This window comes from Schistocerca nitens, chromosome 2, assembly GCF_023898315.1.
Source record: "Schistocerca nitens isolate TAMUIC-IGC-003100 chromosome 2, iqSchNite1.1, whole genome shotgun sequence".
NCBI classification, from domain to species: domain Eukaryota; kingdom Metazoa; phylum Arthropoda; class Insecta; order Orthoptera; family Acrididae; genus Schistocerca; species Schistocerca nitens.
Window position 1 is genome coordinate 367,484,672 of NC_064615.1, and position 26,807 is coordinate 367,511,478.

Here is a 26,807-nt window from a genome sequence, read left to right on the forward strand (position 1 = left end):
AACACAGAAGAAAAACTGTTGCTACCACGAGTCTCCGGGTGGCACATCAGACGATCCGTCGTTTCCGTGGTGTAGCGGTTATCACGTCTGCTTTACACGCAGAAGGTCCCCGGTTCGATCCCGGGCGGGAACACAACAATTTTAATCCGCTTATCGGATTTCATTTCCGGGATGACCTCACGGATGCGTATGCAGAGACAATCAATGTCATATTCTAGATGGATAGGGCGTCATTTTACTGTCAAATACTGTTGCTCTCTTATTGCACCGGTATTTGGTAACTGAGAACGCCCCTAGCTCCATTATGGCTGGCAAAATTTACAACCCGGTTCTTCAGGGCTACTTCAGGTGCGCTTCCTACTGGCTATCCTGAGCTCGCGCTACTCGCCTTGTCACGGCTGTGTCAAAGTGTGAAGGTAACTAATAATGAGAAACTCTTAGCCACGCTCAGTCTTACGTCCCACCCATTGGTTGTTGCCGTCGCTAGTAAGATGAAGGTAGACTGTCGCACAATCAAGCTGAATCTCCACTCACGGTGCACATATTCCGCAAAGACAACCTTGTTTTCCGTTGCAAGAAAAATTACCGTCTGCCTTTCTACCGAATTCCACCTACGTACTTTACTGGTGCCGGATTCTTGTTATATCCACGTGATATAACAGGCGTCTTACTCTTCATTGAGGAGCTGCAACCGGGACTGAGTTCCACCTACTCTTCAGCACGGTCAAAATGGCAGGGCTCGTCCGGGATTTGAACCCGGGACCTCCTGCACCCAAAGCAGGAATCATACCCCTAGACCAACGAGCCACCTGCCCGCACCACTCAAGCTAATCACAAGTAGTGCATCTCCCAGGGAACACAAACTTTCACGTGAATTCGCAAGATAAGCGCTTTCTGCAGGCAGCACTCACCACTGATGAGAAGAATATTAAAGGCACCGAATAAAAAGCGAAATAACTTCATCGAACTCTGCTTATGAACAGCCGGCAGTGCCTCAGTTTCCGTATGTGGTTTCTCAGGGTTAAGAGAAGGCGAATGCACTAAACAAAATAACATCGGGAAAGCAAGCACCAACTCATAATGAAAATATTGAAGAATATATTGCAAGCAAAACTTCCAGAAGACGAATACTGAAGACGCCACAGACAAAAGAATTATTCTATGCAGCAACGATCATCTAGGAAGCGTGAATTGCATGTGCCGCTCCACCACACAACTTCTTTTGATACTGTTTTACTTATTCTAAATTTTCATTACCTGATCGTCTCTAGAATACTGTGTGATTATCACGTGGTTTCCTCCTTCCAACAGCGATAGTGGTAAGTAAATCGACTACAAAATCTTTCAAAGTAGGTCAGACACCAAAAAAAAAAAAAAATCGGAGCTGCGTGTAGCTCATGTCATTCTGCTTCAAAGGTAATTCAGCGGCTGGGAGTAGTGGCGTACTCCTGTAATCCAAGCTTCCGGGAGGCCGTTGTGTGGGAGAGATCTGGAAACAACTACAGATTCGGCCGTTTCGCGAGCTCAGGAACGGCCGCGGTACCTTCATCGAGCTCTGCAGATCAACAGATGACGGTGTGGAAATTTCGGCAAGCGGTGGCTAAGGGTTAAGAGAAGCCGAACGCACTAAACACAAGAACGTCGGGAAACCGAAGCACGTAACTATAAGATTGCGGAATGCAGTGCAAAAGCAAAACTTCGAGAAGACCAACTCTGAAGCCATCGGCGCGCTAGGAGTTACTCCGCGCAGCAGCGATCATCTAGGAAGAGCGAGACGGGGGTGTCGCTCGACCACACAACAAATTTTTACTTAATCCAAATTTGCAATACCGGTTCGTCACTAGAATACTGCGCCTTGGTTCTTCCAAAAGCGATAGTAATAAGCACGTCGACTACAGCGTCATTTAGGGTAGTGAGTCAGACATGGAGAGGATAAAGGGCGGGTGGAATGTGCAACGACAGGGGGCATTGCAGGGCGGGCGCCGACTCCTTGCGCTGTGGCGCCGGCGGCGGCCTGGAGGGGCTGGGGCTGCTGGTGCCTCCATGTAGAGCTGCCGCCGAGCCCAGGCGCCGTGCCGCTAACGAAGCGATCGCCTTTGGTGACATCTTTTGCAATAACGACTGCGCGAATCGACGGTATCTCGTAAGGAAAGAAAGAGCAGCAGATGCTGCTGAGGACTCTCCCTCGAGCGTTTCCGATGACTTCTTGAGCTCTTATTCGACATGGCATTCAGGCAGTCAAGGGTGCTGTCGATTGTTTCACACGAATGCGAAATACCGGCATTGTGATTTTTACGCCACAATGGCGATCGTCCTACAAGTTGTATCACATGTGGAGGGCAGAGCGTAGCAGTTTCCGTGGTGTAGCGGTTATAACGTCTGCCTAACACGCACAAGGTCCCCGGTTCGATTGCGGGCGGAAACACGTTTTCGTCGCACTCAGCAAGACACTTGCTACGATCTCTACTGTGACCATTTAAATCAACTTCAAACGTTCCACCAGCAGGGTGCACATGGCTCAAATGAAACTGTTTCAGAACTGGTTGTCGGATTTAGCGCTGACTTGGAGGCCTGGAAATGCGCGAAACAGCCGCCGCCATGCGGTTTGTTAGCACACCGTTGTACAAAACGCAAGGGCTCGTCCGGGATTTGAACCCGGGACCTCCTGCACCCGAAGCAGGAATCATACCCCTAGACCAACGAGCCTGTTCGTTCCGAAAACACACTGCATGTGAATGACGCCACCGAGGATGGTCTCACCATGTACGGCTGCAGCTCACCCAGCGTTCTCTCTGGCTGTCGCGGTTGGATTGTTTTCATCGACTTCTTGTACTGCCGCCGAGCCCAGGCGCCGTGCCGCTAACGAAGCGATCGCCTTTGGTGACATCTTTTGCAATAACGACTGCGCGAATCGACGGTATCTCGTAAGGAAAGAAAGAGCAGCAGATGCTGCTGAGGACTCTCCCTCGAGCGTTTCCGATGACTTCTTGAGCTCTTATTCGACATGGCATTCAGGCAGTCAAGGGTGCTGTCGATTGTTTCACACGAATGCGAAATACCGGCATTGTGATTTTTACGCCACAATGGCGATCGTCCTACAAGTTGTATCACATGTGGAGGGCAGAGCGTAGCAGTTTCCGTGGTGTAGCGGTTATAACGTCTGCCTAACACGCACAAGGTCCCCGGTTCGATTGCGGGCGGAAACACGTTTTCGTCGCACTCAGCAAGACACTTGCTACGATCTCTACTGTGACCATTTAAATCAACTTCAAACGTTCCACCAGCAGGGTGCACATGGCTCAAATGAAACTGTTTCAGAACTGGTTGTCGGATTTAGCGCTGACTTGGAGGCCTGGAAATGCGCGAAACAGCCGCCGCCATGCGGTTTGTTAGCACACCGTTGTACAAAACGCAAGGGCTCGTCCGGGATTTGAACCCGGGACCTCCTGCACCCGAAGCAGGAATCATACCCCTAGACCAACGAGCCTGTTCGTTCCGAAAACACACTGCATGTGAATGACGCCACCGAGGATGGTCTCACCATGTACGGCTGCAGCTCACCCAGCGTTCTCTCTGGCTGTCGCGGTTGGATTGTTTTCATCGACTTCTTGTACTATAGGAACCTCACGAATCGGAGAGAGCTCGTAGCCGATGCCCTTGCTAACACAGAAGAAAAACTGTTGCTACCACGAGTCTCCGGGTGGCACATCAGACGATCCGTCGTTTCCGTGGTGTAGCGGTTATCACGTCTGCTTTACACGCAGAAGGTCCCCGGTTCGATCCCGGGCGGGAACACAACAATTTTAATCCGCTTATCGGATTTCATTTCCGGGATGACCTCACGGATGCGTATGCAGAGACAATCAATGTCATATTCTAGATGGATAGGGCGTCATTTTACTGTCAAATACTGTTGCTCTCTTATTGCACCGGTATTTGGTAACTGAGAACGCCCCTAGCTCCATTATGGCTGGCAAAATTTACAACCCGGTTCTTCAGGGCTACTTCAGGTGCGCTTCCTACTGGCTATCCTGAGCTCGCGCTACTCGCCTTGTCACGGCTGTGTCAAAGTGTGAAGGTAACTAATAATGAGAAACTCTTAGCCACGCTCAGTCTTACGTCCCACCCATTGGTTGTTGCCGTCGCTAGTAAGATGAAGGTAGACTGTCGCACAATCAAGCTGAATCTCCACTCACGGTGCACATATTCCGCAAAGACAACCTTGTTTTCCGTTGCAAGAAAAATTACCGTCTGCCTTTCTACCGAATTCCACCTACGTACTTTACTGGTGCCGGATTCTTGTTATATCCACGTGATATAACAGGCGTCTTACTCTTCATTGAGGAGCTGCAACCGGGACTGAGTTCCACCTACTCTTCAGCACGGTCAAAATGGCAGGGCTCGTCCGGGATTTGAACCCGGGACCTCCTGCACCCAAAGCAGGAATCATACCCCTAGACCAACGAGCCACCTGCCCGCACCACTCAAGCTAATCACAAGTAGTGCATCTCCCAGGGAACACAAACTTTCACGTGAATTCGCAAGATAAGCGCTTTCTGCAGGCAGCACTCACCACTGATGAGAAGAATATTAAAGGCACCGAATAAAAAGCGAAATAACTTCATCGAACTCTGCTTATGAACAGCCGGCAGTGCCTCAGTTTCCGTATGTGGTTTCTCAGGGTTAAGAGAAGGCGAATGCACTAAACAAAATAACATCGGGAAAGCAAGCACCAACTCATAATGAAAATATTGAAGAATATATTGCAAGCAAAACTTCCAGAAGACGAATACTGAAGACGCCACAGACAAAAGAATTATTCTATGCAGCAACGATCATCTAGGAAGCGTGAATTGCATGTGCCGCTCCACCACACAACTTCTTTTGATACTGTTTTACTTATTCTAAATTTTCATTACCTGATCGTCTCTAGAATACTGTGTGATTATCACGTGGTTTCCTCCTTCCAACAGCGATAGTGGTAAGTAAATCGACTACAAAATCTTTCAAAGTAGGTCAGACACCAAAAAAAAAAAAAATCGGAGCTGCGTGTAGCTCATGTCATTCTGCTTCAAAGGTAATTCAGCGGCTGGGAGTAGTGGCGTACTCCTGTAATCCAAGCTTCCGGGAGGCCGTTGTGTGGGAGAGATCTGGAAACAACTACAGATTCGGCCGTTTCGCGAGCTCAGGAACGGCCGCGGTACCTTCATCGAGCTCTGCAGATCAACAGATGACGGTGTGGAAATTTCGGCAAGCGGTGGCTAAGGGTTAAGAGAAGCCGAACGCACTAAACACAAGAACGTCGGGAAACCGAAGCACGTAACTATAAGATTGCGGAATGCAGTGCAAAAGCAAAACTTCGAGAAGACCAACTCTGAAGCCATCGGCGCGCTAGGAGTTACTCCGCGCAGCAGCGATCATCTAGGAAGAGCGAGACGGGGGTGTCGCTCGACCACACAACAAATTTTTACTTAATCCAAATTTGCAATACCGGTTCGTCACTAGAATACTGCGCCTTGGTTCTTCCAAAAGCGATAGTAATAAGCACGTCGACTACAGCGTCATTTAGGGTAGTGAGTCAGACATGGAGAGGATAAAGGGCGGGTGGAATGTGCAACGACAGGGGGCATTGCAGGGCGGGCGCCGACTCCTTGCGCTGTGGCGCCGGCGGCGGCCTGGAGGGGCTGGGGCTGCTGGTGCCTCCATGTAGAGCTGCCGCCGAGCCCAGGCGCCGTGCCGCTAACGAAGCGATCGCCTTTGGTGACATCTTTTGCAATAACGACTGCGCGAATCGACGGTATCTCGTAAGGAAAGAAAGAGCAGCAGATGCTGCTGAGGACTCTCCCTCGAGCGTTTCCGATGACTTCTTGAGCTCTTATTCGACATGGCATTCAGGCAGTCAAGGGTGCTGTCGATTGTTTCACACGAATGCGAAATACCGGCATTGTGATTTTTACGCCACAATGGCGATCGTCCTACAAGTTGTATCACATGTGGATGGCAGAGCGTAGCAGTTTCCGTGGTGTAGCGGTTATAACGTCTGCCTAACACGCACAAGGTCCCCGGTTCGATTGCGGGCGGAAACACGTTTTCGTCGCACTCAGCAAGACACTTGCTACGATCTCTACTGTGACCATTTAAATCAACTTCAAACGTTCCACCAGCAGGGTGCACATGGCTCAAATGAAACTGTTTCAGAACTGGTTGTCGGATTTAGCGCTGACTTGGAGGCCTGGAAATGCGCGAAACAGCCGCCGCCATGCGGTTTGTTAGCACACCGTTGTACAAAACGCAAGGGCTCGTCCGGGATTTGAACCCGGGACCTCCTGCACCCGAAGCAGGAATCATACCCCTAGACCAACGAGCCTGTTCGTTCCGACAACACACTGCATGTGAATGACGCCACCGAGGATGGTCTCACCATGTACGGCTGCAGCTCACCCAGCGTTCTCTCTGGCTGTCGCGGTTGGATTGTTTTCATCGACTTCTTGTACTATAGGAACCTCACGAATCGGAGAGAGCTCGTAGCCGATGCCCTTGCTAACACAGAAGAAAAACTGTTGCTACCACGAGTCTCCGGGTGGCACATCAGACGATCCGTCGTTTCCGTGGTGTAGCGGTTATCACGTCTGCTTTACACGCAGAAGGTCCCCGGTTCGATCCCGGGCGGGAACACAACAATTTTAATCCGCTTATCGGATTTCATTTCCGGGATGACCTCACGGATGCGTATGCAGAGACAATCAATGTCATATTCTAGATGGATAGGGCGTCATTTTACTGTCAAATACTGTTGCTCTCTTATTGCACCGGTATTTGGTAACTGAGAACGCCCCTAGCTCCATTATGGCTGGCAAAATTTACAACCCGGTTCTTCAGGGCTACTTCAGGTGCGCTTCCTACTGGCTATCCTGAGCTCGCGCTACTCGCCTTGTCACGGCTGTGTCAAAGTGTGAAGGTAACTAATAATGAGAAACTCTTAGCCACGCTCAGTCTTACGTCCCACCCATTGGTTGTTGCCGTCGCTAGTAAGATGAAGGTAGACTGTCGCACAATCAAGCTGAATCTCCACTCACGGTGCACATATTCCGCAAAGACAACCTTGTTTTCCGTTGCAAGAAAAATTACCGTCTGCCTTTCTACCGAATTCCACCTACGTACTTTACTGGTGCCGGATTCTTGTTATATCCACGTGATATAACAGGCGTCTTACTCTTCATTGAGGAGCTGCAACCGGGACTGAGTTCCACCTACTCTTCAGCACGGTCAAAATGGCAGGGCTCGTCCGGGATTTGAACCCGGGACCTCCTGCACCCAAAGCAGGAATCATACCCCTAGACCAACGAGCCACCTGCCCGCACCACTCAAGCTAATCACAAGTAGTGCATCTCCCAGGGAACACAAACTTTCACGTGAATTCGCAAGATAAGCGCTTTCTGCAGGCAGCACTCACCACTGATGAGAAGAATATTAAAGGCACCGAATAAAAAGCGAAATAACTTCATCGAACTCTGCTTATGAACAGCCGGCAGTGCCTCAGTTTCCGTATGTGGTTTCTCAGGGTTAAGAGAAGGCGAATGCACTAAACAAAATAACATCGGGAAAGCAAGCACCAACTCATAATGAAAATATTGAAGAATATATTGCAAGCAAAACTTCCAGAAGACGAATACTGAAGACGCCACAGACAAAAGAATTATTCTATGCAGCAACGATCATCTAGGAAGCGTGAATTGCATGTGCCGCTCCACCACACAACTTCTTTTGATACTGTTTTACTTATTCTAAATTTTCATTACCTGATCGTCTCTAGAATACTGTGTGATTATCACGTGGTTTCCTCCTTCCAACAGCGATAGTGGTAAGTAAATCGACTACAAAATCTTTCAAAGTAGGTCAGACACCAAAAAAAAAAAAATCGGAGCTGCGTGTAGCTCATGTCATTCTGCTTCAAAGGTAATTCAGCGGCTGGGAGTAGTGGCGTACTCCTGTAATCCAAGCTTCCGGGAGGCCGTTGTGTGGGAGAGATCTGGAAACAACTACAGATTCGGCCGTTTCGCGAGCTCAGGAACGGCCGCGGTACCTTCATCGAGCTCTGCAGATCAACAGATGACGGTGTGGAAATTTCGGCAAGCGGTGGCTAAGGGTTAAGAGAAGCCGAACGCACTAAACACAAGAACGTCGGGAAACCGAAGCACGTAACTATAAGATTGCGGAATGCAGTGCAAAAGCAAAACTTCGAGAAGACCAACTCTGAAGCCATCGGCGCGCTAGGAGTTACTCCGCGCAGCAGCGATCATCTAGGAAGAGCGAGACGGGGGTGTCGCTCGACCACACAACAAATTTTTACTTAATCCAAATTTGCAATACCGGTTCGTCACTAGAATACTGCGCCTTGGTTCTTCCAAAAGCGATAGTAATAAGCACGTCGACTACAGCGTCATTTAGGGTAGTGAGTCAGACATGGAGAGGATAAAGGGCGGGTGGAATGTGCAACGACAGGGGGCATTGCAGGGCGGGCGCCGACTCCTTGCGCTGTGGCGCCGGCGGCGGCCTGGAGGGGCTGGGGCTGCTGGTGCCTCCATGTAGAGCTGCCGCCGAGCCCAGGCGCCGTGCCGCTAACGAAGCGATCGCCTTTGGTGACATCTTTTGCAATAACGACTGCGCGAATCGACGGTATCTCGTAAGGAAAGAAAGAGCAGCAGATGCTGCTGAGGACTCTCCCTCGAGCGTTTCCGATGACTTCTTGAGCTCTTATTCGACATGGCATTCAGGCAGTCAAGGGTGCTGTCGATTGTTTCACACGAATGCGAAATACCGGCATTGTGATTTTTACGCCACAATGGCGATCGTCCTACAAGTTGTATCACATGTGGAGGGCAGAGCGTAGCAGTTTCCGTGGTGTAGCGGTTATAACGTCTGCCTAACACGCACAAGGTCCCCGGTTCGATTGCGGGCGGAAACACGTTTTCGTCGCACTCAGCAAGACACTTGCTACGATCTCTACTGTGACCATTTAAATCAACTTCAAACGTTCCACCAGCAGGGTGCACATGGCTCAAATGAAACTGTTTCAGAACTGGTTGTCGGATTTAGCGCTGACTTGGAGGCCTGGAAATGCGCGAAACAGCCGCCGCCATGCGGTTTGTTAGCACACCGTTGTACAAAACGCAAGGGCTCGTCCGGGATTTGAACCCGGGACCTCCTGCACCCGAAGCAGGAATCATACCCCTAGACCAACGAGCCTGTTCGTTCCGAAAACACACTGCATGTGAATGACGCCACCGAGGATGGTCTCACCATGTACGGCTGCAGCTCACCCAGCGTTCTCTCTGGCTGTCGCGGTTGGATTGTTTTCATCGACTTCTTGTACTGCCGCCGAGCCCAGGCGCCGTGCCGCTAACGAAGCGATCGCCTTTGGTGACATCTTTTGCAATAACGACTGCGCGAATCGACGGTATCTCGTAAGGAAAGAAAGAGCAGCAGATGCTGCTGAGGACTCTCCCTCGAGCGTTTCCGATGACTTCTTGAGCTCTTATTCGACATGGCATTCAGGCAGTCAAGGGTGCTGTCGATTGTTTCACACGAATGCGAAATACCGGCATTGTGATTTTTACGCCACAATGGCGATCGTCCTACAAGTTGTATCACATGTGGAGGGCAGAGCGTAGCAGTTTCCGTGGTGTAGCGGTTATAACGTCTGCCTAACACGCACAAGGTCCCCGGTTCGATTGCGGGCGGAAACACGTTTTCGTCGCACTCAGCAAGACACTTGCTACGATCTCTACTGTGACCATTTAAATCAACTTCAAACGTTCCACCAGCAGGGTGCACATGGCTCAAATGAAACTGTTTCAGAACTGGTTGTCGGATTTAGCGCTGACTTGGAGGCCTGGAAATGCGCGAAACAGCCGCCGCCATGCGGTTTGTTAGCACACCGTTGTACAAAACGCAAGGGCTCGTCCGGGATTTGAACCCGGGACCTCCTGCACCCGAAGCAGGAATCATACCCCTAGACCAACGAGCCTGTTCGTTCCGAAAACACACTGCATGTGAATGACGCCACCGAGGATGGTCTCACCATGTACGGCTGCAGCTCACCCAGCGTTCTCTCTGGCTGTCGCGGTTGGATTGTTTTCATCGACTTCTTGTACTATAGGAACCTCACGAATCGGAGAGAGCTCGTAGCCGATGCCCTTGCTAACACAGAAGAAAAACTGTTGCTACCACGAGTCTCCGGGTGGCACATCAGACGATCCGTCGTTTCCGTGGTGTAGCGGTTATCACGTCTGCTTTACACGCAGAAGGTCCCCGGTTCGATCCCGGGCGGGAACACAACAATTTTAATCCGCTTATCGGATTTCATTTCCGGGATGACCTCACGGATGCGTATGCAGAGACAATCAATGTCATATTCTAGATGGATAGGGCGTCATTTTACTGTCAAATACTGTTGCTCTCTTATTGCACCGGTATTTGGTAACTGAGAACGCCCCTAGCTCCATTATGGCTGGCAAAATTTACAACCCGGTTCTTCAGGGCTACTTCAGGTGCGCTTCCTACTGGCTATCCTGAGCTCGCGCTACTCGCCTTGTCACGGCTGTGTCAAAGTGTGAAGGTAACTAATAATGAGAAACTCTTAGCCACGCTCAGTCTTACGTCCCACCCATTGGTTGTTGCCGTCGCTAGTAAGATGAAGGTAGACTGTCGCACAATCAAGCTGAATCTCCACTCACGGTGCACATATTCCGCAAAGACAACCTTGTTTTCCGTTGCAAGAAAAATTACCGTCTGCCTTTCTACCGAATTCCACCTACGTACTTTACTGGTGCCGGATTCTTGTTATATCCACGTGATATAACAGGCGTCTTACTCTTCATTGAGGAGCTGCAACCGGGACTGAGTTCCACCTACTCTTCAGCACGGTCAAAATGGCAGGGCTCGTCCGGGATTTGAACCCGGGACCTCCTGCACCCAAAGCAGGAATCATACCCCTAGACCAACGAGCCACCTGCCCGCACCACTCAAGCTAATCACAAGTAGTGCATCTCCCAGGGAACACAAACTTTCACGTGAATTCGCAAGATAAGCGCTTTCTGCAGGCAGCACTCACCACTGATGAGAAGAATATTAAAGGCACCGAATAAAAAGCGAAATAACTTCATCGAACTCTGCTTATGAACAGCCGGCAGTGCCTCAGTTTCCGTATGTGGTTTCTCAGGGTTAAGAGAAGGCGAATGCACTAAACAAAATAACATCGGGAAAGCAAGCACCAACTCATAATGAAAATATTGAAGAATATATTGCAAGCAAAACTTCCAGAAGACGAATACTGAAGACGCCACAGACAAAAGAATTATTCTATGCAGCAACGATCATCTAGGAAGCGTGAATTGCATGTGCCGCTCCACCACACAACTTCTTTTGATACTGTTTTACTTATTCTAAATTTTCATTACCTGATCGTCTCTAGAATACTGTGTGATTATCACGTGGTTTCCTCCTTCCAACAGCGATAGTGGTAAGTAAATCGACTACAAAATCTTTCAAAGTAGGTCAGACACCAAAAAAAAAAAAAAAAATCGGAGCTGCGTGTAGCTCATGTCATTCTGCTTCAAAGGTAATTCAGCGGCTGGGAGTAGTGGCGTACTCCTGTAATCCAAGCTTCCGGGAGGCCGTTGTGTGGGAGAGATCTGGAAACAACTACAGATTCGGCCGTTTCGCGAGCTCAGGAACGGCCGCGGTACCTTCATCGAGCTCTGCAGATCAACAGATGACGGTGTGGAAATTTCGGCAAGCGGTGGCTAAGGGTTAAGAGAAGCCGAACGCACTAAACACAAGAACGTCGGGAAACCGAAGCACGTAACTATAAGATTGCGGAATGCAGTGCAAAAGCAAAACTTCGAGAAGACCAACTCTGAAGCCATCGGCGCGCTAGGAGTTACTCCGCGCAGCAGCGATCATCTAGGAAGAGCGAGACGGGGGTGTCGCTCGACCACACAACAAATTTTTACTTAATCCAAATTTGCAATACCGGTTCGTCACTAGAATACTGCGCCTTGGTTCTTCCAAAAGCGATAGTAATAAGCACGTCGACTACAGCGTCATTTAGGGTAGTGAGTCAGACATGGAGAGGATAAAGGGCGGGTGGAATGTGCAACGACAGGGGGCATTGCAGGGCGGGCGCCGACTCCTTGCGCTGTGGCGCCGGCGGCGGCCTGGAGGGGCTGGGGCTGCTGGTGCCTCCATGTAGAGCTGCCGCCGAGCCCAGGCGCCGTGCCGTGCCGCTAACGAAGCGATCGCCTTTGGTGACATCTTTTGCAATAACGACTGCGCGAATCGACGGTATCTCGTAAGGAAAGAAAGAGCAGCAGATGCTGCTGAGGACTCTCCCTCGAGCGTTTCCGATGACTTCTTGAGCTCTTATTCGACATGGCATTCAGGCAGTCAAGGGTGCTGTCGATTGTTTCACACGAATGCGAAATACCGGCATTGTGATTTTTACGCCACAATGGCGATCGTCCTACAAGTTGTATCACATGTGGAGGGCAGAGCGTAGCAGTTTCCGTGGTGTAGCGGTTATAACGTCTGCCTAACACGCACAAGGTCCCCGGTTCGATTGCGGGCGGAAACACGTTTTCGTCGCACTCAGCAAGACACTTGCTACGATCTCTACTGTGACCATTTAAATCAACTTCAAACGTTCCACCAGCAGGGTGCACATGGCTCAAATGAAACTGTTTCAGAACTGGTTGTCGGATTTAGCGCTGACTTGGAGGCCTGGAAATGCGCGAAACAGCCGCCGCCATGCGGTTTGTTAGCACACCGTTGTACAAAACGCAAGGGCTCGTCCGGGATTTGAACCCGGGACCTCCTGCACCCGAAGCAGGAATCATACCCCTAGACCAACGAGCCTGTTCGTTCCGAAAACACACTGCATGTGAATGACGCCACCGAGGATGGTCTCACCATGTACGGCTGCAGCTCACCCAGCGTTCTCTCTGGCTGTCGCGGTTGGATTGTTTTCATCGACTTCTTGTACTGCCGCCGAGCCCAGGCGCCGTGCCGCTAACGAAGCGATCGCCTTTGGTGACATCTTTTGCAATAACGACTGCGCGAATCGACGGTATCTCGTAAGGAAAGAAAGAGCAGCAGATGCTGCTGAGGACTCTCCCTCGAGCGTTTCCGATGACTTCTTGAGCTCTTATTCGACATGGCATTCAGGCAGTCAAGGGTGCTGTCGATTGTTTCACACGAATGCGAAATACCGGCATTGTGATTTTTACGCCACAATGGCGATCGTCCTACAAGTTGTATCACATGTGGAGGGCAGAGCGTAGCAGTTTCCGTGGTGTAGCGGTTATAACGTCTGCCTAACACGCACAAGGTCCCCGGTTCGATTGCGGGCGGAAACACGTTTTCGTCGCACTCAGCAAGACACTTGCTACGATCTCTACTGTGACCATTTAAATCAACTTCAAACGTTCCACCAGCAGGGTGCACATGGCTCAAATGAAACTGTTTCAGAACTGGTTGTCGGATTTAGCGCTGACTTGGAGGCCTGGAAATGCGCGAAACAGCCGCCGCCATGCGGTTTGTTAGCACACCGTTGTACAAAACGCAAGGGCTCGTCCGGGATTTGAACCCGGGACCTCCTGCACCCGAAGCAGGAATCATACCCCTAGACCAACGAGCCTGTTCGTTCCGAAAACACACTGCATGTGAATGACGCCACCGAGGATGGTCTCACCATGTACGGCTGCAGCTCACCCAGCGTTCTCTCTGGCTGTCGCGGTTGGATTATTTTCATCGACTTCTTGTACTGCCGCCGAGCCCAGGCGCCGTGCCGCTAACGAAGCGATCGCCTTTGGTGACATCTTTTGCAATAACGACTGCGCGAATCGACGGTATCTCGTAAGGAAAGAAAGAGCAGCAGATGCTGCTGAGGACTCTCCCTCGAGCGTTTCCGATGACTTCTTGAGCTCTTATTCGACATGGCATTCAGGCAGTCAAGGGTGCTGTCGATTGTTTCACACGAATGCGAAATACCGGCATTGTGATTTTTACGCCACAATGGCGATCGTCCTACAAGTTGTATCACATGTGGAGGGCAGAGCGTAGCAGTTTCCGTGGTGTAGCGGTTATAACGTCTGCCTAACACGCACAAGGTCCCCGGTTCGATTGCGGGCGGAAACACGTTTTCGTCGCACTCAGCAAGACACTTGCTACGATCTCTACTGTGACCATTTAAATCAACTTCAAACGTTCCACCAGCAGGGTGCACATGGCTCAAATGAAACTGTTTCAGAACTGGTTGTCGGATTTAGCGCTGACTTGGAGGCCTGGAAATGCGCGAAACAGCCGCCGCCATGCGGTTTGTTAGCACACCGTTGTACAAAACGCAAGGGCTCGTCCGGGATTTGAACCCGGGACCTCCTGCACCCGAAGCAGGAATCATACCCCTAGACCAACGAGCCTGTTCGTTCCGAAAACACACTGCATGTGAATGACGCCACCGAGGATGGTCTCACCATGTACGGCTGCAGCTCACCCAGCGTTCTCTCTGGCTGTCGCGGTTGGATTGTTTTCATCGACTTCTTGTACTGCCGCCGAGCCCAGGCGCCGTGCCGCTAACGAAGCGATCGCCTTTGGTGACATCTTTTGCAATAACGACTGCGCGAATCGACGGTATCTCGTAAGGAAAGAAAGAGCAGCAGATGCTGCTGAGGACTCTCCCTCGAGCGTTTCCGATGACTTCTTGAGCTCTTATTCGACATGGCATTCAGGCAGTCAAGGGTGCTGTCGATTGTTTCACACGAATGCGAAATACCGGCATTGTGATTTTTACGCCACAATGGCGATCGTCCTACAAGTTGTATCACATGTGGAGGGCAGAGCGTAGCAGTTTCCGTGGTGTAGCGGTTATAACGTCTGCCTAACACGCACAAGGTCCCCGGTTCGATTGCGGGCGGAAACACGTTTTCGTCGCACTCAGCAAGACACTTGCTACGATCTCTACTGTGACCATTTAAATCAACTTCAAACGTTCCACCAGCAGGGTGCACATGGCTCAAATGAAACTGTTTCAGAACTGGTTGTCGGATTTAGCGCTGACTTGGAGGCCTGGAAATGCGCGAAACAGCCGCCGCCATGCGGTTTGTTAGCACACCGTTGTACAAAACGCAAGGGCTCGTCCGGGATTTGAACCCGGGACCTCCTGCACCCGAAGCAGGAATCATACCCCTAGACCAACGAGCCTGTTCGTTCCGAAAACACACTGCATGTGAATGACGCCACCGAGGATGGTCTCACCATGTACGGCTGCAGCTCACCCAGCGTTCTCTCTGGCTGTCGCGGTTGGATTGTTTTCATCGACTTCTTGTACTGCCGCCGAGCCCAGGCGCCGTGCCGCTAACGAAGCGATCGCCTTTGGTGACATCTTTTGCAATAACGACTGCGCGAATCGACGGTATCTCGTAAGGAAAGAAAGAGCAGCAGATGCTGCTGAGGACTCTCCCTCGAGCGTTTCCGATGACTTCTTGAGCTCTTATTCGACATGGCATTCAGGCAGTCAAGGGTGCTGTCGATTGTTTCACACGAATGCGAAATACCGGCATTGTGATTTTTACGCCACAATGGCGATCGTCCTACAAGTTGTATCACATGTGGAGGGCAGAGCGTAGCAGTTTCCGTGGTGTAGCGGTTATAACGTCTGCCTAACACGCACAAGGTCCCCGGTTCGATTGCGGGCGGAAACACGTTTTCGTCGCACTCAGCAAGACACTTGCTACGATCTCTACTGTGACCATTTAAATCAACTTCAAACGTTCCACCAGCAGGGTGCACATGGCTCAAATGAAACTGTTTCAGAACTGGTTGTCGGATTTAGCGCTGACTTGGAGGCCTGGAAATGCGCGAAACAGCCGCCGCCATGCGGTTTGTTAGCACACCGTTGTACAAAACGCAAGGGCTCGTCCGGGATTTGAACCCGGGACCTCCTGCACCCGAAGCAGGAATCATACCCCTAGACCAACGAGCCTGTTCGTTCCGAAAACACACTGCATGTGAATGACGCCACCGAGGATGGTCTCACCATGTACGGCTGCAGCTCACCCAGCGTTCTCTCTGGCTGTCGCGGTTGGATTGTTTTCATCGACTTCTTGTACTGCCGCCGAGCCCAGGCGCCGTGCCGCTAACGAAGCGATCGCCTTTGGTGACATCTTTTGCAATAACGACTGCGCGAATCGACGGTATCTCGTAAGGAAAGAAAGAGCAGCAGATGCTGCTGAGGACTCTCCCTCGAGCGTTTCCGATGACTTCTTGAGCTCTTATTCGACATGGCATTCAGGCAGTCAAGGGTGCTGTCGATTGTTTCACACGAATGCGAAATACCGGCATTGTGATTTTTACGCCACAATGGCGATCGTCGTACAAGTTGTATCACATGTGGAGGGCAGAGCGTAGCAGTTTCCGTGGTGTAGCGGTTATAACGTCTGCCTAACACGCACAAGGTCCCCGGTTCGATTGCGGGCGGAAACACGTTTTCGTCGCACTCAGCAAGACACTTGCTACGATCTCTACTGTGACCATTTAAATCAACTTCAAACGTTCCACCAGCAGGGTGCACATGGCTCAAATGAAACTGTTTCAGAACTGGTTGTCGGATTTAGCGCTGACTTGGAGGCCTGGAAATGCGCGAAACAGCCGCCGCCATGCGGTTTGTTAGCACACCGTTGTACAAAACGCAAGGGCTCGTCCGGGATTTGAACCCGGGACCTCCTGCACCCGAAGCAGGAATCATACCCCTAGACCAACGAGCCTGTTCGTTCCGAAAACACACTGCATGTGAATGACGCCACCGAGGATGGTCTCACCATGTACGGCTGCAGCTCACCCAGCGTTCTCTCTGGCTGTCGCGGTTGGATTATTTTCATCGACTTCTTGTACTGCCGCCGAGCCCAGGCGCCGTGCCGCTAACGAAGCGATCGCCTTTGGTGACATCTTTTGCAATAACGACTGCGCGAATCGACGGTATCTCGTAAGGAAAGAAAGAGCAGCAGATGCTGCTGAGGACTCTCCCTCGAGCGTTTCCGATGACTTCTTGAGCTCTTATTCGACATGGCATTCAGGCAGTCAAGGGTGCTGTCGATTGTTTCACACGAATGCGAAATACCGGCATTGTGATTTTTACGCCACAATGGCGATCGTCCTACAAGTTGTATCACATGTGGAGGGCAGAGCGTAGCAGTTTCCGTGGTGTAGCGGTTATAACGTCTGCCTAACACGCACAAGGTCCCCGGTTCGATTGCGGGCGGAAACACGTTTTCGTCGCACTCAGCAAGACACTTGCTACGATCTCTACTGTGACCATTTAAATCAACTTCAAACGTTCCACCAGCAGGGTGCACATGGCTCAAATGAAACTGTTTCAGAACTGGTTGTCGGATTTAGCGCTGACTTGGAGGCCTGGAAATGCGCGAAACAGCCGCCGCCATGCGGTTTGTTAGCACACCGTTGTACAAAACGCAAGGGCTCGTCCGGGATTTGAACCCGGGACCTCCTGCACCCGAAGCAGGAATCATACCCCTAGACCAACGAGCCTGTTCGTTCCGAAAACACACTGCATGTGAATGACGCCACCGAGGATGGTCTCACCATGTACGGCTGCAGCTCACCCAGCGTTCTCTCTGGCTGTCGCGGTTGGATTGTTTTCATCGACTTCTTGTACTGCCGCCGAGCCCAGGCGCCGTGCCGCTAACGAAGCGATCGCCTTTGGTGACATCTTTTGCAATAACGACTGCGCGAATCGACGGTATCTCGTAAGGAAAGAAAGAGCAGCAGATGCTGCTGAGGACTCTCCCTCGAGCGTTTCCGATGACTTCTTGAGCTCTTATTCGACATGGCATTCAGGCAGTCAAGGGTGCTGTCGATTGTTTCACACGAATGCGAAATACCGGCATTGTGATTTTTACGCCACAATGGCGATCGTCCTACAAGTTGTATCACATGTGGAGGGCAGAGCGTAGCAGTTTCCGTGGTGTAGCGGTTATAACGTCTGCCTAACACGCACAAGGTCCCCGGTTCGATTGCGGGCGGAAACACGTTTTCGTCGCACTCAGCAAGACACTTGCTACGATCTCTACTGTGACCATTTAAATCAACTTCAAACGTTCCACCAGCAGGGTGCACATGGCTCAAATGAAACTGTTTCAGAACTGGTTGTCGGATTTAGCGCTGACTTGGAGGCCTGGAAATGCGCGAAACAGCCGCCGCCATGCGGTTTGTTAGCACACCGTTGTACAAAACGCAAGGGCTCGTCCGGGATTTGAACCCGGGACCTCCTGCACCCGAAGCAGGAATCATACCCCTAGACCAACGGGCCTGTTCGTTCCGAAAACACACTGCATGTGAATGACGCCACCGAGGATGGTCTCACCATGTACGGCTGCAGCTCACCCAGCGTTCTCTCTGGCTGTCGCGGTTGGATTGTTTTCATCGACTTCTTGTACTGCCGCCGAGCCCAGGCGCCGTGCCGCTAACGAAGCGATCGCCTTTGGTGACATCTTTTGCAATAACGACTGCGCGAATCGACGGTATCTCGTAAGGAAAGAAAGAGCAGCAGATGCTGCTGAGGACTCTCCCTCGAGCGTTTCCGATGACTTCTTGAGCTCTTATTCGACATGGCATTCAGGCAGTCAAGGGTGCTGTCGATTGTTTCACACGAATGCGAAATACCGGCATTGTGATTTTTACGCCACAATGGCGATCGTCCTACAAGTTGTATCACATGTGGAGGGCAGAGCGTAGCAGTTTCCGTGGTGTAGCGGTTATAACGTCTGCCTAACACGCACAAGGTCCCCGGTTCGATTGCGGGCGGAAACACGTTTTCGTCGCACTCAGCAAGACACTTGCTACGATCTCTACTGTGACCATTTAAATCAACTTCAAACGTTCCACCAGCAGGGTGCACATGGCTCAAATGAAACTGTTTCAGAACTGGTTGTCGGATTTAGCGCTGACTTGGAGGCCTGGAAATGCGCGAAACAGCCGCCGCCATGCGGTTTGTTAGCACACCGTTGTACAAAACGCAAGGGCTCGTCCGGGATTTGAACCCGGGACCTCCTGCACCCGAAGCAGGAATCATACCCCTAGACCAACGAGCCTGTTCGTTCCGAAAACACACTGCATGTGAATGACGCCACCGAGGATGGTCTCACCATGTACGGCTGCAGCTCACCCAGCGTTCTCTCTGGCTGTCGCGGTTGGATTATTTTCATCGACTTCTTGTACTGCCGCCGAGCCCAGGCGCCGTGCCGCTAACGAAGCGATCGCCTTTGGTGACATCTTTTGCAATAACGACTGCGCGAATCGACGGTATCTCGTAAGGAAAGAAAGAGCAGCAGATGCTGCTGAGGACTCTCCCTCGAGCGTTTCCGATGACTTCTTGAGCTCTTATTCGACATGGCATTCAGGCAGTCAAGGGTGCTGTCGATTGTTTCACACGAATGCGAAATACCGGCATTGTGATTTTTACGCCACAATGGCGATCGTCCTACAAGTTGTATCACATGTGGAGGGCAGAGCGTAGCAGTTTCCGTGGTGTAGCGGTTATAACGTCTGCCTAACACGCACAAGGTCCCCGGTTCGATTGCGGGCGGAAACACGTTTTCGTCGCACTCAGCAAGACACTTGCTACGATCTCTACTGTGACCATTTAAATCAACTTCAAACGTTCCACCAGCAGGGTGCACATGGCTCAAATGAAACTGTTTCAGAACTGGTTGTCGGATTTAGCGCTGACTTGGAGGCCTGGAAATGCGCGAAACAGCCGCCGCCATGCGGTTTGTTAGCACACCGTTGTACAAAACGCAAGGGCTCGTCCGGGATTTGAACCCGGGACCTCCTGCACCCGAAGCAGGAATCATACCCCTAGACCAACGAGCCTGTTCGTTCCGAAAACACACTGCATGTGAATGACGCCACCGAGGATGGTCTCACCATGTACGGCTGCAGCTCACCCAGCGTTCTCTCTGGCTGTCGCGGTTGGATTATTTTCATCGACTTCTTGTACTGCCGCCGAGCCCAGGCGCCGTGCCGCTAACGAAGCGATCGCCTTTGGTGACATCTTTTGCAATAACGACTGCGCGAATCGACGGTATCTCGTAAGGAAAGAAAGAGCAGCAGATGCTGCTGAGGACTCTCCCTCGAGCGTTTCCGATGACTTCTTGAGCTCTTATTCGACATGGCATTCAGGCAGTCAAGGGTGCTGTCGATTGTTTCACACGAATGCGAAATACCGGCATTGTGATTTTTACGCCACAATGGCGATCGTCCTACAAGTTGTATCACATGTGGAGGGCAGAGCGTAGCAGTTTCCGTGGTGTAGCGGTTATAACGTCTGCCTAACACGCACAAGGTCCCCGGTTCGATTGCGGGCGGAAACACGTTTTCGTCGCACTCAGCAAGACACTTGCTACGATCTCTACTGTGACCATTTAAATCAACTTCAAACGTTCCACCAGCAGGGTGCACATGGCTCAAATGAAACTGTTTCAGAACTGGTTGTCGGATTTAGCGCTGACTTGGAGGCCTGGAAATGCGCGAAACAGCCGCCGCCATGCGGTTTGTTAGCACACCGTTGTACAAAACGCAAGGGCTCGTCCGGGATTTGAACCCGGGACCTCCTGCACCCGAAGCAGGAATCATACCCCTAGACCAACGAGCCTGTTCGTTCCGAAAACACACTGCATGTGAATGACGCCACCGAGGATGGTCTCACCATGTACGGCTGCAGCTCACCCAGCGTTCTCTCTGGCTGTCGCGGTTGGATTGTTTTCATCGACTTCTTGTACTGCCGCCGAGCCCAGGCGCCGTGCCGCTAACGAAGCGATCGCCTTTGGTGACATCTTTTGCAATAACGACTGCGCGAATCGACGGTATCTCGTAAGGAAAGAAAGAGCAGCAGATGCTGCTGAGGACTCTCCCTCGAGCGTTTCCGATGACTTCTTGAGCTCTTATTCGACATGGCATTCAGGCAGTCAAGGGTGCTGTCGATTGTTTCACACGAATGCGAAATACCGGCATTGTGATTTTTACGCCACAATGGCGATCGTCCTACAAGTTGTATCACATGTGGAGGGCAGAGCGTAGCAGTTTCCGTGGTGTAGCGGTTATAACGTCTGCCTAACACGCACAAGGTCCCCGGTTCGATTGCGGGCGGAAACACGTTTTCGTCGCACTCAGCAAGACACTTGCTACGATCTCTACTGTGACCATTTAAATCAACTTCAAACGTTCCACCAGCAGGGTGCACATGGCTCAAATGAAACTGTTTCAGAACTGGTTGTCGGATTTAGCGCTGACTTGGAGGCCTGGAAATGCGCGAAACAGCCGCCGCAATGCGGTTTGTTAGCACACCGTTGTACAAAACGCAAGGGCTCGTCCGGGATTTGAACCCGGGACCTCCTGCACCCGAAGCAGGAATCATACCCCTAGACCAACGAGCCTGTTCGTTCCGAAAACACACTGCATGTGAATGACGCCACCGAGGATGGTCTCACCATGTACGGCTGCAGCTCACCCAGCGTTCTCTCTGGCTGTCGCGGTTGGATTGTTTTCATCGACTTCTTGTACTGCCGCCGAGCCCAGGCGCCGTGCCGCTAACGAAGCGATCGCCTTTGGTGACATCTTTTGCAATAACGACTGCGCGAATCGACGGTATCTCGTAAGGAAAGAAAGAGCAGCAGATGCTGCTGAGGACTCTCCCTCGAGCGTTTCCGATGACTTCTTGAGCTCTTATTCGACATGGCATTCAGGCAGTCAAGGGTGCTGTCGATTGTTTCACACGAATGCGAAATACCGGCATTGTGATTTTTACGCCACAATGGCGATCGTCCTACAAGTTGTATCACATGTGGAGGGCAGAGCGTAGCAGTTTCCGTGGTGTAGCGGTTATAACGTCTGCCTAACACGCACAAGGTCCCCGGTTCGATTGCGGGCGGAAACACGTTTTCGTCGCACTCAGCAAGACACTTGCTACGATCTCTACTGTGACCATTTAAATCAACTTCAAACGTTCCACCAGCAGGGTGCACATGGCTCAAATGAAACTGTTTCAGAACTGGTTGTCGGATTTAGCGCTGACTTGGAGGCCTGGAAATGCGCGAAACAGCCGCCGCCATGCGGTTTGTTAGCACACCGTTGTACAAAACGCAAGGGCTCGTCCGGGATTTGAACCCGGGACCTCCTGCACCCGAAGCAGGAATCATACCCCTAGACCAACGAGCCTGTTCGTTCCGAAAACACACTGCATGTGAATGACGCCACCGAGGATGGTCTCACCATGTACGGCTGCAGCTCACCCAGCGTTCTCTCTGGCTGTCGCGGTTGGATTGTTTTCATCGACTTCTTGTACTGCCGCCGAGCCCAGGCGCCGTGCCGCTAACGAAGCGATCGCCTTTGGTGACATCTTTTGCAATAACGACTGCGCGAATCGACGGTATCTCGTAAGGAAAGAAAGAGCAGCAGATGCTGCTGAGGACTCTCCCTCGAGCGTTTCCGATGACTTCTTGAGCTCTTATTCGACATGGCATTCAGGCAGTCAAGGGTGCTGTCGATTGTTTCACACGAATGCGAAATACCGGCATTGTGATTTTTACGCCACAATGGCGATCGTCCTACAAGTTGTATCACATGTGGAGGGCAGAGCGTAGCAGTTTCCGTGGTGTAGCGGTTATAACGTCTGCCTAACACGCACAAGGTCCCCGGTTCGATTGCGGGCGGAAACACGTTTTCGTCGCACTCAGCAAGACACTTGCTACGATCTCTACTGTGACCATTTAAATCAACTTCAAACGTTCCACCAGCAGGGTGCACATGGCTCAAATGAAACTGTTTCAGAACTGGTTGTCGGATTTAGCGCTGACTTGGAGGCCTGGAAATGCGCGAAACAGCCGCCGCCATGCGGTTTGTTAGCACACCGTTGTACAAAACGCAAGGGCTCGTCCGGGATTTGAACCCGGGACCTCCTGCACCCGAAGCAGGAATCATACCCCTAGACCAACGAGCCTGTTCGTTCCGAAAACACACTGCATGTGAATGACGCCACCGAGGATGGTCTCACCATGTACGGCTGCAGCTCACCCAGCGTTCTCTCTGGCTGTCGCGGTTGGATTATTTTCATCGACTTCTTGTACTGCCGCCGAGCCCAGGCGCCGTGCCGCTAACGAAGCGATCGCCTTTGGTGACATCTTTTGCAATAACGACTGCGCGAATCGACGGTATCTCGTAAGGAAAGAAAGAGCAGCAGATGCTGCTGAGGACTCTCCCTCGAGCGTTTCCGATGACTTCTTGAGCTCTTATTCGACATGGCATTCAGGCAGTCAAGGGTGCTGTCGATTGTTTCACACGAATGCGAAATACCGGCATTGTGATTTTTACGCCACAATGGCGATCGTCCTACAAGTTGTATCACATGTGGAGGGCAGAGCGTAGCAGTTTCCGTGGTGTAGCGGTTATAACGTCTGCCTAACACGCACAAGGTCCCCGGTTCGATTGCGGGCGGAAACACGTTTTCGTCGCACTCAGCAAGACACTTGCTACGATCTCTACTGTGACCATTTAAATCAACTTCAAACGTTCCACCAGCAGGGTGCACATGGCTCAAATGAAACTGTTTCAGAACTGGTTGTCGGATTTAGCGCTGACTTGGAGGCCTGGAAATGCGCGAAACAGCCGCCGCCATGCGGTTTGTTAGCACACCGTTGTACAAAACGCAAGGGCTCGTCCGGGATTTGAACCCGGGACCTCCTGCACCCGAAGCAGGAATCATACCCCTAGACCAACGAGCCTGTTCGTTCCGAAAACACACTGCATGTGAATGACGCCACCGAGGATGGTCTCACCATGTACGGCTGCAGCTCACCCAGCGTTCTCTCTGGCTGTCGCGGTTGGATTGTTTTCATCGACTTCTTGTACTGCCGCCGAGCCCAGGCGCCGTGCCGCTAACGAAGCGATCGCCTTTGGTGACATCTTTTGCAATAACGACTGCGCGAATCGACGGTATCTCGTAAGGAAAGAAAGAGCAGCAGATGCTGCTGAGGACTCTCCCTCGAGCGTTTCCGATGACTTCTTGAGCTCTTATTCGACATGGCATTCAGGCAGTCAAGGGTGCTGTCGATTGTTTCACACGAATGCGAAATACCGGCATTGTGATTTTTACGCCACAATGGCGATCGTCGTACAAGTTGTATCACATGTGGAGGGCAGAGCGTAGCAGTTTCCGTGGTGTAGCGGTTATAACGTCTGCCTAACACGCACAAGGTCCCCGGTTCGATTGCGGGCGGAAACACGTTTTCGTCGCACTCAGCAAGACACTTGCTACGATCTCTACTGTGACCATTTAAATCAACTTCAAACGTTCCACCAGCAGGGTGCACATGGCTCAAATGAAACTGTTTCAGAACTGGTTGTCGGATTTAGCGCTGACTTGGAGGCCTGGAAATGCGCGAAACAGCCGCCGCCATGCGGTTTGTTAGCACACCGTTGTACAAAACGCAAGGGCTCGTCCGGGATTTGAACCCGGGACCTCCTGCACCCGAAGCAGGAATCATACCCCTAGACCAACGAGCCTGTTCGTTCCGAAAACACACTGCATGTGAATGACGCCACCGAGGATGGTCTCACCATGTACGGCTGCAGCTCACCCAGCGTTCTCTCTGGCTGTCGCGGTTGGATTGTTTTCATCGACTTCTTGTACTGCCGCCGAGCCCAGGCGCCGTGCCGCTAACGAAGCGATCGCCTTTGGTGACATCTTTTGCAATAACGACTGCGCGAATCGACGGTATCTCGTAAGGAAAGAAAGAGCAGCAGATGCTGCTGAGGACTCTCCCTCGAGCGTTTCCGATGACTTCTTGAGCTCTTATTCGACATGGCATTCAGGCAGTCAAGGGTGCTGTCGATTGTTTCACACGAATGCGAAATACCGGCATTGTGATTTTTACGCCACAATGGCGATCGTCCTACAAGTTGTATCACATGTGGAGGGCAGAGCGTAGCAGTTTCCGTGGTGTAGCGGTTATAACGTCTGCCTAACACGCACAAGGTCCCCGGTTCGATTGCGGGCGGAAACACGTTTTCGTCGCACTCAGCAAGACACTTGCTACGATCTCTACTGTGACCATTTAAATCAACTTCAAACGTTCCACCAGCAGGGTGCACATGGCTCAAATGAAACTGTTTCAGAACTGGTTGTCGGATTTAGCGCTGACTTGGAGGCCTGGAAATGCGCGAAACAGCCGCCGCCATGCGGTTTGTTAGCACACCGTTGTACAAAACGCAAGGGCTCGTCCGGGATTTGAACCCGGGACCTCCTGCACCCGAAGCAGGAATCATACCCCTAGACCAACGAGCCTGTTCGTTCCGAAAACACACTGCATGTGAATGACGCCACCGAGGATGGTCTCACCACGTACGGCTGCAGCTCACCCAGCGTTCTCTCTGGCTGTCGCGGTTGGATTGTTTTCATCGACTTCTTGTACTGCCGCCGAGCCCAGGCGCCGTGCCGCTAACGAAGCGATCGCCTTTGGTGACATCTTTTGCAATAACGACTGCGCGAATCGACGGTATCTCGTAAGGAAAGAAAGAGCAGCAGATGCTGCTGAGGACTCTCCCTCGAGCGTTTCCGATGACTTCTTGAGCTCTTATTCGACATGGCATTCAGGCAGTCAAGGGTGCTGTCGATTGTTTCACACGAATGCGAAATACCGGCATTGTGATTTTTACGCCACAATGGCGATCGTCGTACAAGTTGTATCACATGTGGAGGGCAGAGCGTAGCAGTTTCCGTGGTGTAGCGGTTATAACGTCTGCCTAACACGCACAAGGTCCCCGGTTCGATTGCGGGCGGAAACACGTTTTCGTCGCACTCAGCAAGACACTTGCTACGATCTCTACTGTGACCATTTAAATCAACTTCAAACGTTCCACCAGCAGGGTGCACATGGCTCAAATGAAACTGTTTCAGAACTGGTTGTCGGATTTAGCGCTGACTTGGAGGCCTGGAAATGCGCGAAACAGCCGCCGCCATGCGGTTTGTTAGCACACCGTTGTACAAAACGCAAGGGCTCGTCCGGGATTTGAACCCGGGACCTCCTGCACCCGAAGCAGGAATCATACCCCTAGACCAACGAGCCTGTTCGTTCCGAAAACACACTGCATGTGAATGACGCCACCGAGGATGGTCTCACCATGTACGGCTGCAGCTCACCCAGCGTTCTCTCTGGCTGTCGCGGTTGGATTGTTTTCATCGACTTCTTGTACTGCCGCCGAGCCCAGGCGCCGTGCCGCTAACGAAGCGATCGCCTTTGGTGACATCTTTTGCAATAACGACTGCGCGAATCGACGGTATCTCGTAAGGAAAGAAAGAGCAGCAGATGCTGCTGAGGACTCTCCCTCGAGCGTTTCCGATGACTTCTTGAGCTCTTATTCGACATGGCATTCAGGCAGTCAAGGGTGCTGTCGATTGTTTCACACGAATGCGAAATACCGGCATTGTGATTTTTACGCCACAATGGCGATCGTCCTACAAGTTGTATCACATGTGGAGGGCAGAGCGTAGCAGTTTCCGTGGTGTAGCGGTTATAACGTCTGCCTAACACGCACAAGGTCCCCGGTTCGATTGCGGGCGGAAACACGTTTTCGTCGCACTCAGCAAGACACTTGCTACGATCTCTACTGTGACCATTTAAATCAACTTCAAACGTTCCACCAGCAGGGTGCACATGGCTCAAATGAAACTGTTTCAGAAC

General features: G+C 51.5%; 31 non-coding genes across 31 annotated transcripts; 4 read left to right on the top strand and 27 right to left on the bottom strand.

The window, feature by feature from the left end:
• Positions 1 to 60: 60 nt before the first annotated feature.
• Positions 61 to 133, top strand: Trnav-uac (transfer RNA valine (anticodon UAC)). The gene has a single exon. It is a non-coding gene; the product is annotated as a tRNA-Val (tRNA).
• Positions 134 to 735: 602 nt separating this feature from the next.
• On the bottom strand, positions 736 to 807 carry Trnap-ugg (transfer RNA proline (anticodon UGG)). Its single transcript has one exon. It is a non-coding gene; the product is annotated as a tRNA-Pro (tRNA).
• A 1,827-nt stretch (positions 808 to 2,634) lies between these two features.
• Positions 2,635 to 2,706, bottom strand: Trnap-cgg (transfer RNA proline (anticodon CGG)). The gene has a single exon. It is a non-coding gene; the product is annotated as a tRNA-Pro (tRNA).
• A 709-nt stretch (positions 2,707 to 3,415) lies between these two features.
• On the bottom strand, positions 3,416 to 3,487 carry Trnap-cgg (transfer RNA proline (anticodon CGG)). Its single transcript has one exon. It is a non-coding gene; the product is annotated as a tRNA-Pro (tRNA).
• A 235-nt stretch (positions 3,488 to 3,722) lies between these two features.
• On the top strand, positions 3,723 to 3,795 carry Trnav-uac (transfer RNA valine (anticodon UAC)). The gene has a single exon. It is a non-coding gene; the product is annotated as a tRNA-Val (tRNA).
• Positions 3,796 to 4,397: 602 nt separating this feature from the next.
• Trnap-ugg (transfer RNA proline (anticodon UGG)) lies at positions 4,398 to 4,469 on the bottom strand. The gene has a single exon. It is a non-coding gene; the product is annotated as a tRNA-Pro (tRNA).
• A 1,826-nt stretch (positions 4,470 to 6,295) lies between these two features.
• Trnap-cgg (transfer RNA proline (anticodon CGG)) lies at positions 6,296 to 6,367 on the bottom strand. The gene has a single exon. It is a non-coding gene; the product is annotated as a tRNA-Pro (tRNA).
• Positions 6,368 to 6,602: 235 nt separating this feature from the next.
• Trnav-uac (transfer RNA valine (anticodon UAC)) lies at positions 6,603 to 6,675 on the top strand. The gene has a single exon. It is a non-coding gene; the product is annotated as a tRNA-Val (tRNA).
• A 602-nt stretch (positions 6,676 to 7,277) lies between these two features.
• On the bottom strand, positions 7,278 to 7,349 carry Trnap-ugg (transfer RNA proline (anticodon UGG)). Its single transcript has one exon. It is a non-coding gene; the product is annotated as a tRNA-Pro (tRNA).
• A 1,825-nt stretch (positions 7,350 to 9,174) lies between these two features.
• On the bottom strand, positions 9,175 to 9,246 carry Trnap-cgg (transfer RNA proline (anticodon CGG)). Its single transcript has one exon. It is a non-coding gene; the product is annotated as a tRNA-Pro (tRNA).
• Positions 9,247 to 9,955: 709 nt separating this feature from the next.
• On the bottom strand, positions 9,956 to 10,027 carry Trnap-cgg (transfer RNA proline (anticodon CGG)). The gene has a single exon. It is a non-coding gene; the product is annotated as a tRNA-Pro (tRNA).
• A 235-nt stretch (positions 10,028 to 10,262) lies between these two features.
• Positions 10,263 to 10,335, top strand: Trnav-uac (transfer RNA valine (anticodon UAC)). Its single transcript has one exon. It is a non-coding gene; the product is annotated as a tRNA-Val (tRNA).
• Positions 10,336 to 10,937: 602 nt separating this feature from the next.
• Positions 10,938 to 11,009, bottom strand: Trnap-ugg (transfer RNA proline (anticodon UGG)). Its single transcript has one exon. It is a non-coding gene; the product is annotated as a tRNA-Pro (tRNA).
• Positions 11,010 to 12,843: 1,834 nt separating this feature from the next.
• Positions 12,844 to 12,915, bottom strand: Trnap-cgg (transfer RNA proline (anticodon CGG)). Its single transcript has one exon. It is a non-coding gene; the product is annotated as a tRNA-Pro (tRNA).
• Positions 12,916 to 13,624: 709 nt separating this feature from the next.
• On the bottom strand, positions 13,625 to 13,696 carry Trnap-cgg (transfer RNA proline (anticodon CGG)). Its single transcript has one exon. It is a non-coding gene; the product is annotated as a tRNA-Pro (tRNA).
• Positions 13,697 to 14,405: 709 nt separating this feature from the next.
• On the bottom strand, positions 14,406 to 14,477 carry Trnap-cgg (transfer RNA proline (anticodon CGG)). Its single transcript has one exon. It is a non-coding gene; the product is annotated as a tRNA-Pro (tRNA).
• Positions 14,478 to 15,186: 709 nt separating this feature from the next.
• On the bottom strand, positions 15,187 to 15,258 carry Trnap-cgg (transfer RNA proline (anticodon CGG)). Its single transcript has one exon. It is a non-coding gene; the product is annotated as a tRNA-Pro (tRNA).
• Positions 15,259 to 15,967: 709 nt separating this feature from the next.
• Trnap-cgg (transfer RNA proline (anticodon CGG)) lies at positions 15,968 to 16,039 on the bottom strand. The gene has a single exon. It is a non-coding gene; the product is annotated as a tRNA-Pro (tRNA).
• A 709-nt stretch (positions 16,040 to 16,748) lies between these two features.
• On the bottom strand, positions 16,749 to 16,820 carry Trnap-cgg (transfer RNA proline (anticodon CGG)). The gene has a single exon. It is a non-coding gene; the product is annotated as a tRNA-Pro (tRNA).
• Positions 16,821 to 17,529: 709 nt separating this feature from the next.
• On the bottom strand, positions 17,530 to 17,601 carry Trnap-cgg (transfer RNA proline (anticodon CGG)). The gene has a single exon. It is a non-coding gene; the product is annotated as a tRNA-Pro (tRNA).
• A 709-nt stretch (positions 17,602 to 18,310) lies between these two features.
• Positions 18,311 to 18,382, bottom strand: Trnap-cgg (transfer RNA proline (anticodon CGG)). Its single transcript has one exon. It is a non-coding gene; the product is annotated as a tRNA-Pro (tRNA).
• A 709-nt stretch (positions 18,383 to 19,091) lies between these two features.
• Trnap-cgg (transfer RNA proline (anticodon CGG)) lies at positions 19,092 to 19,163 on the bottom strand. Its single transcript has one exon. It is a non-coding gene; the product is annotated as a tRNA-Pro (tRNA).
• Positions 19,164 to 19,872: 709 nt separating this feature from the next.
• Trnap-cgg (transfer RNA proline (anticodon CGG)) lies at positions 19,873 to 19,944 on the bottom strand. Its single transcript has one exon. It is a non-coding gene; the product is annotated as a tRNA-Pro (tRNA).
• A 709-nt stretch (positions 19,945 to 20,653) lies between these two features.
• Trnap-cgg (transfer RNA proline (anticodon CGG)) lies at positions 20,654 to 20,725 on the bottom strand. Its single transcript has one exon. It is a non-coding gene; the product is annotated as a tRNA-Pro (tRNA).
• A 709-nt stretch (positions 20,726 to 21,434) lies between these two features.
• Trnap-cgg (transfer RNA proline (anticodon CGG)) lies at positions 21,435 to 21,506 on the bottom strand. The gene has a single exon. It is a non-coding gene; the product is annotated as a tRNA-Pro (tRNA).
• Positions 21,507 to 22,215: 709 nt separating this feature from the next.
• Positions 22,216 to 22,287, bottom strand: Trnap-cgg (transfer RNA proline (anticodon CGG)). Its single transcript has one exon. It is a non-coding gene; the product is annotated as a tRNA-Pro (tRNA).
• Positions 22,288 to 22,996: 709 nt separating this feature from the next.
• On the bottom strand, positions 22,997 to 23,068 carry Trnap-cgg (transfer RNA proline (anticodon CGG)). Its single transcript has one exon. It is a non-coding gene; the product is annotated as a tRNA-Pro (tRNA).
• A 709-nt stretch (positions 23,069 to 23,777) lies between these two features.
• Trnap-cgg (transfer RNA proline (anticodon CGG)) lies at positions 23,778 to 23,849 on the bottom strand. Its single transcript has one exon. It is a non-coding gene; the product is annotated as a tRNA-Pro (tRNA).
• Positions 23,850 to 24,558: 709 nt separating this feature from the next.
• Positions 24,559 to 24,630, bottom strand: Trnap-cgg (transfer RNA proline (anticodon CGG)). Its single transcript has one exon. It is a non-coding gene; the product is annotated as a tRNA-Pro (tRNA).
• A 709-nt stretch (positions 24,631 to 25,339) lies between these two features.
• Trnap-cgg (transfer RNA proline (anticodon CGG)) lies at positions 25,340 to 25,411 on the bottom strand. Its single transcript has one exon. It is a non-coding gene; the product is annotated as a tRNA-Pro (tRNA).
• Positions 25,412 to 26,120: 709 nt separating this feature from the next.
• Trnap-cgg (transfer RNA proline (anticodon CGG)) lies at positions 26,121 to 26,192 on the bottom strand. Its single transcript has one exon. It is a non-coding gene; the product is annotated as a tRNA-Pro (tRNA).
• Between the last annotated feature and the right edge of the window lie 615 nt (positions 26,193 to 26,807).